Source organism: Scyliorhinus canicula, chromosome 8 (assembly GCF_902713615.1).
Source record: "Scyliorhinus canicula chromosome 8, sScyCan1.1, whole genome shotgun sequence".
Taxonomy (NCBI): Eukaryota; Metazoa; Chordata; class Chondrichthyes; order Carcharhiniformes; family Scyliorhinidae; genus Scyliorhinus; species Scyliorhinus canicula.
Window position 1 is genome coordinate 101,256,402 of NC_052153.1, and position 12,991 is coordinate 101,269,392.

Below are 12,991 nucleotides of genomic sequence, written 5' to 3' on the forward strand. Positions count from 1 at the left end.
GTAGCAGAACACCAAATGGGCTTTGTCAAGGGTAGTCAACTAACATTGAACATCAGGTGCCTGCTGAACATGATCATGACCCTACCTGAGGAGAGAACACCTGAGGTGATTGTCTCCCTGGACGCAGAAAAGGCCTTTGAGAGATTCAAATGGAAGTTCCTCAGAGGTACTGGAGCATTTTGGGCTTGGAGTGAGATTCACCATCTGGGTGAAACCCCTGTACAATACTCCCACAGTGAGCGTATGGACAAAGTCCACCAGCTCTAGGTACTCCCAGCTGCACAGGGGCATAAGGCAGGGATGCCTTTTGTTCACCCTGGCGATCAAACGACTGGCCATCGTGCTTAGGGCGGCAAAGAATTGGAAGGTGACTGGAGAGGAGACAGAGAGCACAGAGTCTTGCTCGATGTGGATGACCTGCTCCTCTACATCTTGGACCACGAACAGCATGGAAGGAATCATGGTGCTCTTGAAAGAGTTTGGAGCTTTCCCTGGCTACAAACTCAATCTGAGCAAAAGTGAGATCTTCCCGGTGAACCCGTAAGGGGGAGGGGCAGAGCTGGCGGGAATGCCATTTAAACAGGCCTGCACAAATTCCACTACCTGAGGATCCAAATCGGCCAAAAGTGGAACCTGACCAGCCTGACAGAGGAAGTAAAAAAGGACCTGCAGAGATGGAACACACTCACTCTTCCTGACATGCAGGAGTGCAGACAATCAAGATGAATGTATTGCCCAAGTTCCTCTTCCTGTTCAGATCCATCTCGATCTACATCCCAAAGGCCTTTTTCAACTCACTAGAAAAACTGCCGTTTGTGTGTGTGTGTGTGTGTGTGGGGGGGGGGGGGGGGGGGGGGAGAGAGAGAGAGAGAGAGAGAGAGAGAGAGAGAGAGAGCGAATGCAAGGATCCCAAAAAGAGTACTGCAGAGAGTGAGAACCATGGGGGGCCTAGTCCTCCCAAGCCTGCAATATTACAACGGGGCAGCAACCACAGAGAGAGTAAAGGGGTGGATAAAGGAGCTAGAAGCTGAGTGGGTGCTTATGGAGGAATCCTGCAGGGGAACTTCCCTCCGGGCCCCAGCCACAGCGGCACTTCCATCTCCACTGAACAAATACTCAATGAGCCCAATTGGTGGAACCAACTGAGACAGCTGTTCGGGCTGACCGAAACGTACGACAAGACCCACATCAGCAACAAGCACATGTTTACACCGGCAATAATGGATGCCTTCTTCAAAACGTGGAGACAGGACAGCACGGTAGCACATGTGATTAGCACTGTGGCTTCAGAGCACCAGGGTCCCAGGTTCAATTCCCTGCTGGGTCATTGTCTGTGCGGAGTCTGCATGTTCTCCCAGTGTCTGCGTGGGTTTCCTCTGGGTGCTCCGATTTCCTCCCACAGTCCAAAGACATGCAGGTTAGGGGATTGGCCATGATAAATTGCCAATTTATCATTGTTAGGGGGGGAGAAGTTCCAGCTGACAAGGTGGGGGGTGGGGGGGAGAGAGACGAACATTCAGGTCAAAAACATCTTACGCAGGGAAACGAGGACATACCCACGATCACCACAACAATCACTGCGAGAGGACCAACTGGATGCAGATATCCTAGGGAAAGGGAATTGCAGCGAAATGAAAGGGCGACTACTAAGGAGGGCTAGCACTCAACTGGACAAGATGAGAGAAAAGTGGGAGGAGGACTTAAATAGGGTGTAGACTCTGGAATGAAGCACTGCACAGGGTTAACTCCACCTCCACCTGTGCAAAGCTAAGCCGAATGCAGCTAAAAGTGGTGCACAGAGCGCACTTAACTAGAACCCGAATGAGCAGGTTCTACTCGGAGGTGGAGGACAAATACAAACGGTGTCAAAGAGCCCCAGCCAACCACACCCACATGTTCTGGTCTTGTCCCAGATGTGGTGGGTTTTGGATTGCCTTCTTTGAGGCAATGTCCAAGGCGGTGGGGTTAAGAACATAAGAACTAGGAGCAGAAGTAGATCGTCCGGCCCTTCGAGCCTGCTCCGCCATTCTATAAGATCATGGCTGATCTTTTCGTGGTCTCAGACCCACTTACCCGCATTCTCGCCATATCCCGTAATTCCTTTATTTAAAAAAAAAACATCTACTCTATCTTTAAATATATTCAATGAAGTAGCGTCTACTACTCCTTTCGGTAGGGAATTCCATACTTTAACCACCCTCTGAGTGAAGAAGTTCCCCCATGATTCAGTCCTAAATCTGCTCCCCCTAATCTTGAGGCTATGCCCTCTTGTCCTACTTTCACCTACCATTGGAAACATCCTTTCTACTTCTATCTTATCCATTCCCTTCAAAATTTTATGTTTCTATTAGATCCCCCCTCAACCTTCTGAATTCCAGTGAATATAATCCCAATCTACTCAGCCTCTCCTCATACGATAACCCCCTCAACTCCGGAATCAGCCTAGTGAACCTCCTCTGCACCCCCTCTAGTGCCAGCACATCCTTTCTCAAGTGTGGAGACCAAAACTGCAGACAGTACTCCAGGTGTGGCCTCACCAGCACCTTGTACAACTGCAACATTACCTCTTTACTTTTAAACTCAATCCCCTTTGCAATGAAGGACAACATTCCATTTGCCTTCCTAATTATTTGTTGCACCTGCAGACCAACCTTCTGTGACTCATGCACAAGTACACCCAGGTCCCTCTGCATAGCAGCATGCTGCAGCTTTTTAACATTTAAGTAATAATCCGTTCTATTGTTACTCCTACCAAAATGCATGACTTCACACTTATTGACATTATATTCCATCTGCCAGACCTTTGCCCACTCACTCAATGTGTCAATGTTCCTCTGTAAGGTTTTACAGTCCTCAGTACACTTTGCTCTACACACACCTTCGTGTCATCTGCAAACTTGGATACCTTACACGTAGTTCCCAACTCCAAATCGTCTATATAAATTGTAAATAATTGTGGTCTCAACACCGATCCCTGAGGCACACCACTCGTCACTGATTGCCAGCCAGAATAGCACTCATTTATTCCCACTCTTTGTTTCCTGTTAGACAACCAATCCTTTATCCATGCTAGTACTCTACCCTTAACACCATGCATCCTTATCTTATGCAGCAGCCTCTTGTGCGGTACCTTGTCAAAGGCCTTTTGGAAATCTAGGTGCACCACATCCACTGGATCCCCTTTGTCTACCTTGCTCGAAATGTCTTCGTAGAATTCCAAGAGATTCGTCAAGCATGACCTGCCCTTCATGAATCCATGCTGCGTCCGTTCAATGGGATAATTTCTATCGAGGTGCTCTCCAATCTCTTTCTTGATAATAGACTCAAACATCTAGCCCACGACAGAGGTTAAGCTAACCGGTCTATAATTCCCCATCTTTTGTCTACTTCCCCTTTTAAACAGTGGCATCACATTTGCTGTTTTCCAATCCTCTGGGACTGCCCCAGTGTTCAGCGAATTTTGGAAAATTACCGCCAGTGCATCTGCTATTACTCCAGCCATCTCTTTCAGTACCCTGGGATGCATTCCATCAGGGCCAGGAGACTTATCTATCCTGAGCTCCATTAGCTTGCCCAACACTTGCTCTTTCGTGATAGTAATGGTTTCCAGGTCCTCACCTACCTTCTTCTCTCGGTCAATTGCTGGCATGTTATTAGTGTCCTCCACTGTGAAGACCGATACAAAATATTTGTTCAATGCCTCCGCCATTTCATCATATCCCATAACTAAATGACCACTCTCATCCTCCAACGGACCAATGTTTACTTTAGCCACTCTTTTTAATTTTATATAATTATAAAAACTTTTGCTATCTGTCCTTATATTCTGTGCCAGTTTTTTTTCGTGTTCTATCTTACTTTTCTTTCTGGCTCTTTTCATGGCTTTCTGCTGACCTTTAAAGTTTTCCCAATCTTCTAGTTTCCCGCTGATCTTGGCCACTTTGTAAGCCTTCTCTTTCAATTTGACAGCCTCATGTATCTCCTTAGACACCCATGGTAGATTACCTCTTTTCTTACAATTCTTCCTTCTCACTGGAATATACTTTTGTTGAGCACTATGAAAGATTTCTTTGAAAGTACTCCACTGCTCCTCAACTGTCCTACCATAAAATATTTGTTTCTAGTCTACTTTAGCGAGGTCCTTCCTCATTCTATCGTAGTCCCCTTTGTTCAAGCCAAAGAATCCTGCTCAGCTGGCGATCAGCAGCACCACCCAAAGCTGTAGACTGGCTGTCCGACCTATTGGAATTTCTCCAAATTGAAAAAAATTAAATTTGCCATCTCGGGGTCAGAAGATAGCTTCCACAAAATGTGGGAGTCATTCACTCAGTTGTTCCAAGACCTGTGTGTAGCCAACAGCCAATAAGACAAAGAATAGGAGAAGGTAGCCACGATACAACAAGAAGGGGGGGGGGGGGGGGGGGGGGGCAGGGAGACAAAGAAGCATGGAACCCAACCATGGTCAACAAATAGCGAGATATACGGCATCACGCCAACGCAACTGGAGCAGGACACAAGAGGCGGTAGCTTAGTGGTATTGCCACTGGACTAGTAATCCAGAGACCCAGAGTACTCTGCGGTCCCAGGTTCATATCCTGTCACTGCAGATAGTGAAATTTGAATTCAATAAATATCTGGAATTAAAAGTCCAGTATGACCATGAAACCATTGTTGATTGTTGTAAAAACCCAACTGGTTCATTAATGTCCTTTAGGGGAGGAAATCTGTCATCCTTACCTGGTCTGGCCTACATGTGACTCCAGACCCACAGCAATGTGGTTGACTCTTAACTGCCTCAAGGGCAATTAGGAATGGGTAATAAATGCTGGCACAGCCTGCAACACCCACGTCCCTGTAGTGATCTACGAACAGGAACTATATAAGGAGTTTCCCGCTCTTTCTTAATGTTAGTGTTTGTGTAGTGCAGCTAGAATATCGACATGACTCACTCAGAGTGTAGTGTATTTTATTAATTGTTAGTTTAATCTAATCTTAGTTGATTCTATTACTAGTCAAAATATTAAAGTAAAAGTACTCACAAGTATATTATTTTGTTGCTCAATAAATAATTTGTCATCAACTGGAAGACTTCGCCTGTTTATCACCAAGTTAAATAGAACTCGGCAAGGCAAATGAGTAATATATCGATTACATCTCTGTAATATAACAGTCCTAGGAACGATTTTAAAAAACAGACGCGGGAAACTAGACGGCCGGGGGTAGGGATCAGGAAGAAAAGGTGGAGGGAGAACAGGGAACCCAGCTAGAACCAAAAACCTACTGGAAAATGAAAGACAGGAAACTGTAACCATTGTAAATAATGTAAGACGACTGATGTAAATAACAGAAACAGACTGATGTGTAAATATTTCTCTTTATCCTTTTTTACTTTTATCTTCAAATGTATGTCCACGCTTATCCTTGTTCTGTATTCTACAAAAACCTCAATAAAAACATTTTTTTTAAATGGTGGTTTTGTTGTTTATTTCTCCATTTTGGATGGGTATGAGTTCCCTTGCATATGCTTGCATGAATAAACCAGTTTGAACAAAGAAACTCAAAGTCTCAGTTTGTCCTTGCAGAATCGGAATAGATCTTTATCTCCCGATCAATGATAAATAAAAAATCAGGTTTATTGTGATCCTGACGGAAGAACACTGCACCCTAGAGTACGGTGAGGGTTGTTGAGGAACTCTTGCATGTCAGGTTGGTCTGACAATCAAGGTTTCAAAGTGCTGTTGGGAGGCTTTAAACCAATTTGGCAAGTGTGTGGGAACCAAGAGAAAATATTGGAGAGGAATAGCAGGTTGTACAAATTACTGGGAGGGACAGAAAGCACGAGAATAGTGGATAATAATTTAATGGTGAAGTTGGAGAAAGGGAGAAAGGAATGAAATCTAAATCATGTTACTGTGCATGTACGTGAATGCACAAAGTAAGGGTCCTTGATTCCCTTATTTCCCCTTTCTTTACTTTTGCCATCATTTTTGATCCACGGATGCTTAATGGACATGTATCTTTAAGTCAAGCAGCAGAGGGAATTAGGAATTTAAGAAGTTGCAATATAGTATATGGTGCTGCTAACGTTGGACAGCACGACCCAGGCTTTTCAACACTCGAGAGATTGAGGGATGACTCAGTTCGATTGATTGGCTGGTGGCCAGAGAATTCTACAAAATTATCATAGATTATCATAGAATTTACAATGCAGCAGGCCATCGGCCCATTGAGTCTGCACCAGCTCTTGGAAAGAGCACCCTACCCAAGGTCAACACCTGCACCCTATCCCCATAACCCAGTAACCCCACCCAACACTAAGGGCAATTTTGGACACTAACGGCAACTTAGCATGGCCAATCCACCTAACCTGCACATCTTTGGACTGTGGGAGGAAACCGGAGCACCCGGAGGAAACCCACGCACACACGGGGAGGATGTGTAGACTCCGTACAGACAGTGACCCAAGCTGAAATCGAACCTGAGACCCTAGAGCTGTGAAGCAATTGTGCTATCCACAATGCTCAGTAACAGCTGACAACAATGCTACAATGCTCAGTAACAGCTGATGATTGGATTCTGTCAGAGTGGGATGATCTCCCCCCCCTCTCTCTCTCTCTCTGGGCGTGATTCTCTGGAAGGTTGTCTATGTGTTGTAGCGAGAGGGAACTGCTGCGAGCTTCCCGGAGCTCAGTGCAGCAAGGTAGGCAATGCTATTCTACGTTAATTCTCCATTTAACAAGGCCTCTCGGGGTTTCTCCGCAAATGAAGGCTTGCCAGCTGATTCGCCGGCATCACGCTCGCCAGCCCCCCATTAACAAGGTTGAGCAGTGCTTAAGCAGCACTTGCTCAGTCAACCCCAGCCGGTTCGCAACAATGGCGCCCAGGAGACCAGTCCCAAGATTCGGGAACGTAGATCTGGGGAGGCTACTAGACGCTATGGAGGCCAGGAGTGGTGTCTTGTTCCCCTGAGGGTCCAGGAGGGTGAGTCATAGGGCAGCCAATGCTGCCTGAGACTAGGTGGTTGCAGCTGTGAGCACCGGATGTGTGACCAAGAGAATGGGCCTCCAGTGCAGGAAAAAGGTGAACGACCTACACTGGGCAGCATAAGTGAGTAGACACCAACACCGCCCACACAACCCCACCCCCCACCGACCTATCTGCCCCCACAGGAGCAACCTCCACCCAACTCTACACGCGACTCCCAACACTCTCCTTCGATCCCCCCAGCCCTTCCTTCACACCCCATCCCACCACTGTGAACCACACATGTGGCTAATTATGCCCTCTCTGTGTCTCCTCAGGAAAACTCTCCCATAACCATCAGGAGAGGGCCCAGACTGGCGGTAGTTTTCTGTACATCAGAATCTTCACCACCTTCAAGGAGCGGGGCCTGGAAGTGACTAGTGGTGGCAGCTACGTTATGGTAACGAGTGCTTTAGAGGGGAGGTTGGTGGTGTTGGTTACCGTGTACACCCCAAATTGGGATGATGTGGGGTTTGTGAAGAAGATGCTGGCTGCCAAACATAATTTAGGTATGCACCAGTTAATACTGAGGGGGGGATTGAATACAGTGCTGAATCTGAAGGTGGATAGGTCCAAGCCACGTTTGCTGACCACTTCGGTCGGGGGGTGGGGTAGGAGGATGGGGGGGCAAAGGTGTTGGTTGCATTTATGAAGGAGATGGTGGAGGGAGGGGGAGGGAGGGGAGGACCCGTGGAAGTTTCTGCATCGGCGGGACAGGGAGTATTTGTTCTTCTCAGCAGTACACAATGCGTATTCAAGGATCAAACTTTTTATTCTGGGGAAGGCATTGTTGGCGGGGTGAGGAAAGCGGAATACCCGATGATTGTTTTCTCGCACCATGCTCTGCATTTGGTGGATGTAGTCCTGGAGAAGGGGCAGACACAGAGGCCTGCCTGGAGGTTGGATGTGGGGCTGCTGGTGGATCCAAATTTTTGTGCAAAAATGAGACATGTGATTGAGGATTATGTGGGGTTTATTAGGAATGGGGAGTTTTCGTTGTTAGTGGTGTGGGAGGCGTAGAAGGTGGTGCTAAGGGGCGGGTTCATCTTGTTTAAGGCTCAGGTGGACAGGAAGGCAAGAGACGAGCGGCAGCAGTTGGTAAAAATTTTGGAAGAGGGCAGAAGGTGTGTGGAGGATCCTATCCCTGATAGGAGAAAGATAATTACAGGCAAAATTTGACCTTCTGCCACAGGAAAGGCGGTTGGGAAGTTAAGCCAGGCGAAGGGGGTTGTACATGAGTGTGGGGAGAAGGTCAATTGCTTGGTGGTGGGCCAGCTCCGCAGGCAGACAGCTGCAAGAGAGATTGTTGGGTCCGGGATGGGGCAGGGGAGTTGGTGATGGTAGCACACGGGCAGGTAACCAAGGCATTTGACAAGTTTTATAAAATGTTGTATAGGTCGGAGGATGAGTTGGATAAGAGGGACTTTATGAGGCAGTTGGAGTGTCCTAGGGTAGGCGAGGTGGAGAGGGCAGGGCTGGAAGAGCCAGTGAGGATGGAATAGTTTTGGGCAGCGCTGGGGAAGATGCAGACGGGTAAGGCACCGTGGCCGGATGGGTTCCTGGTGGAGTTTTATAAAATGTTTTTGGACATGTTTGAGGACACAGTGGCTAATGTGGCACTGCCAGAGACAATGGGACAGGCATCCATTTTGTTGCTGCTAAAAAAGGATAAGGACCTGGTGGAGTGTGGGTTGTACAGCCCAATATCTCTGCGAAATGCGGATGTCAAGATTTTGGATAAGGTGTTGATGCATAGGTTGGAGAGAAAAGGCTGGAGAATGGCACTAAGTCATAATGCTCATTGAAGCCTACTTATGACAAGGAGTGGTTATTATTAATTAATTAATGCTCATTTGGTGAGCTGATACAGACACGATGGGCTGAAAGGCCTCCTTCTGCAATGTAACAATTTTGTGACTATGTGATGCACTAGCAGCACGGTAGCATAGTGGTTAGCATAATTGCTTCACAGCTCCAGGGTCCCAGGTTCGATTCCCGGCTTGGGTCACTGTCTGTGCGGTGTCTGCACATTCTCCCCGTGTCTGTGTGGGTTTCCTCCGGCTGCTCCGGTTTCCTCCCACAGTCCAAAGATGTGCAGGTTAGGTGGACTGGCCATGATAAATTACCCTTAGTGTTGGGTTGGGTTATGGGGCTAGGGTGCAGGTGTGGGCTTGGGTAGGGTGCTCTTTCACAGAGCCGGTGCAGACTCGATGGGCCAAATGGCCTCCTTCTGCACTGTAAATTCTATGAAACAAGTTTCTATGAAACTATCAATTATGACGAGACGAGAGTAGAAGGTAATCGAGGCTTTATTACACAGAGATGTGTGGCCTCCTACAGTAGCTGACGAAATGGCTGCTGTACGGAGAGCACACATATTTATACTCCACCTACTGGGCGGAGCCAGCAGGCAGGGATCTACCCCATACCTGTAGTACAGGGGCCTTATTGTAAAACCCATATATATACAATATAATACATCAGTGGTGACTACCACACACTGCATGATTATAAGACCATAAGATATAGGAACAGGAGTAGGCCATTTGTCCCCTCGAGCCGGCTCGGCCATCCAAAAAGATGATCCAACATTCCTCACTTCCACTTTCGTGCCCTTTTCCCAAAACCATGATTCCCTTACTGATCAAGAATCTGTCCATCTCAGCCTTAAATATACACAAGGACTCGGCCCTCATGGCTCTCTGTGACAAAGAGTTCCAAAGACACAACCCTCTGAGAGAAGAAATTTCTCCTCACCTCAGTCTTAAATTGGCACCCGTTTATTCTGAGACTATGCCCTCTAGTTCAAGACTCTCCCATGAGAGGAAACATCCTCTCAGCATTTACCCTGTCAAGCTACTTACAAATCCAGGGCCCGATTCTCCAATAATGGGGCCATGTACCCACTCCAGCGTCGATACACTGGCGAATCACTCAGGCCTTTCATGAAGAAAGTCCAGAGTGATTCTTCTACCTGAAGGGGGCTAGCAGGGCCCCCATTAGTCCTTGCAGCTTCAGCTGCCGATATGAAGCCCTGCACATCTGTTTGGAGGTCTGCGCATGCGCACGGCCAACACGGACTGCCTGACAGGGCGCACACACACTGTGGACCGGCACCAAAAGGATAGGCCCCCTCGGGATTGCGCACGCCGCGAATCGGTGGCCCCCAAATGATAGCCTGGCTGTCTGTGACGTTCCCCCCGGATGAAGTATCCCCCCCTCCCCCACCAGAACGGCCGCGGACTGACTCCGCAGCCGCCACTGGCCATTCCCGACAGGCAAAACGTGGTTAGAACCACGACGTCGGGAACTCGGCCAGTTTAGGTCGGAGAATCACTGCGAGGGCCTCTGTCTATGGCCCCCGACGTATGCAGTGTAGAACGTGCGCGTGCGATTCACGGTGATTCTAGAATCGCGAGAGCGCCGTCAGACCAGATTTCGGGTTTGACGCCCATTCTCCGCCCCTGCGCCAATCACAATTTTGACGCGGAGGCTCAGAGAATCCCGCCCCCAATGTTTCAATGAGATCACCTTTCATTCTTCTAAATTCCAATCAGTAGAATCCCAACCTGCTCTGATTGATTGGATGTTTCCTAACTTTGAAACATGTAAAGAGATTGCTTACGTTTCAGTATGATGCCTTCAAAAGTCACTGATCAAGTGTATCCCTTTCCCATCATGCAATTACCTACATTCCTTCAATATGATACCTCAAGGTAGATATGTGTGACAAAAGGGAGGATCTATGTCAGGTCCCATTAGACATGATCCATGACATTTTAGATCAGATTGAGCTGCTGAATGATTACTACATCCAATGGGCCCTAGATCTATTTTCTGTTTCTGTCATGGATGGAAACATTAATTACAGATTTTAAAAAGAGAAGAATAAGAGAATTTTAGAAAAACATCCAGGCAAATTTAGCATGGATACAGTGATGTGATGAGCAAATTATGTCAACGATATAGAAGGTGTCAAAAATATCATGGTTTAAGATGTACTTAATACCTTCACTGTTGCTAAGTGAACAGTTTTTTTTACCATTTACATTAATTTTTGTCTGTATGAGACAAGTGCACATCATTCCCTCATCTCTCTCTCTTACTTTCTTACACTCACAGGCTCCAAACATATCCACAAATTGGTAAGGGAGTCCAGATTGCTGTAGTTTTCCACAGCAATGCATTAAAAAAATACATTCACACATTACCTTTACAGCATGTACAGCTTCTGATTTCTATCCAATAAAATGATAGACATTATTCCCTTGGAACGGATATGCCTGTAGACTGAAATAAAAATACAAATCAATATGTAAGAAAAATCCAATTTGATGCACAAAAAAACTACCCTTGGATAAAAATATAAACCATCTTGCAGCGATGAAAAGATTTAATGATCCAAATACTCCTCAAGAAACAGCTAATTGCAATATAGACAACATGGGCTGCAAGAGTATGTGTCAGGTTTTAAAGAATAATTTCCAAATTCCTAGCATACATGGAGACTGGTGAGAAACATCACTTCTCCACAGACAATAAATGCTACAGTGGTTCTCCAGTGAGTTCCTTTGTTTTTCTGTTTCTCAGAACTCATTTCCTTACGACTGTAAATACCACACAAATAAATCACTTAACAGCATTTAAAAAAATAGATTTGGAGTAGTTACATATTTATGATGCACACTATTACATTTGCGTTAAAAATAATTCAATAATGTTGCTAGGTTTATAATTCTCTGAGGTAGTGGAAACATTTTTCCATTATGATCAAATCTATGGCTGAGATGTCCTGTAAATCTCTCTGGAAAATACAGGTTTAACCTTTCCCCCCGTTAATCGTTTTTTCGAACATCTGACATTTCTTTATAAATCAACTTTTCCAAGATAAAGAATATATTGCAATACAAATTAAGGGACCGATGGTTGGGTTAATGACATTGGCATATTGTGTTTCCTACGAGCATCACAACACATGGAGGATGTTTTTCATCATTTGCAGTTACATCAGATTATAAACTATAATGCAAAATGTGGTTAAAGGGTTCAAAAAGCACATGGTCAATGAAACTTACTGACAAATTATGGGTTATAATTATCAGCAACATTCAGGTGGTGATTTTGAGCCCAGGTTAGCCCTCAGTGAGAACGGCGACTCTGGCACAAAATCAGAGTCCTATTTATTGGCTACAGCTCCGCCGTCAATACCATAATCCCAGCCAAGCTCATGTCAAAGCTCCAAAACTAGGACTTGGCTCCTCACTCTGCAACTGGATCCTCGGCTTTCTGACCCATAGACCACAATCGGTAAGGATAAACAACAACTCCTTCTCTACGATAGTCCCCTACTGTACTCCCTATACACACACGACTGCGTGGCAAAATTTGGCTCCAACTCCATCGGCAAGTTTGCTGACAACATGACCGTAGTGGGTCGAATCACGCGAACCCGCCTCCCATCCATTGACTCTGTCTACACGTTCCGCTGCCTTGCGAAAGCGATCAGCATAATCAAAGACCCCTCCCTCTCAGGTTATTCTCTCTTCCAACTTCTTGCATTAGGCAGGAGATATAAAAGTCTGAGAACACGCACTAACCGCTGATACCAGACTCTAAAAAAGCTCAACAGTGCCTGTACTTCCTCAGGAAACTAAGGAAATTTGGTATGTCCATATTGTCTCTTATCAATTTTTACAGATGTACCAAAGAAAGCATCCTAACTGGCTGCGTCACTTCTTCTCTACTGAGTAGTACTACCCTCTGCCTGCTTCACCCGATGCCTGTGCCTATGAACTTATATTGTGTATTCATGTATGTCCTAGAGAAGCACGGTAGCGCAGTGGTAGCACTGCAGTCTCACGATGCCAAGGTCCCAGGTTCAATTCCAGCTCTGGATCACTGTTTGCGTGCAGTTTGCACATTCTCCCCGTGTCTACGTGGGTTTCGCCCCACAACCCAGAAATGTGCT

At 46.2% G+C, this 12,991-nt stretch overlaps 1 long non-coding RNA gene across 3 annotated transcripts in view; it reads right to left on the reverse strand.

Moving 5' to 3' along the window:
• The window catches only part of LOC119970414, a 224,513-nt gene that overhangs the window by 64,965 nt on the left and 146,557 nt on the right, over positions 1–12,991 (reverse strand). For all 3 annotated transcript variants that reach the window (XR_005461610.1, XR_005461611.1, XR_005461609.1), the window contains one exon: positions 11,235–11,313. This is a non-coding gene — a long non-coding RNA (uncharacterized LOC119970414). The remainder of the gene's footprint in view (positions 1–11,234; positions 11,314–12,991) is intronic.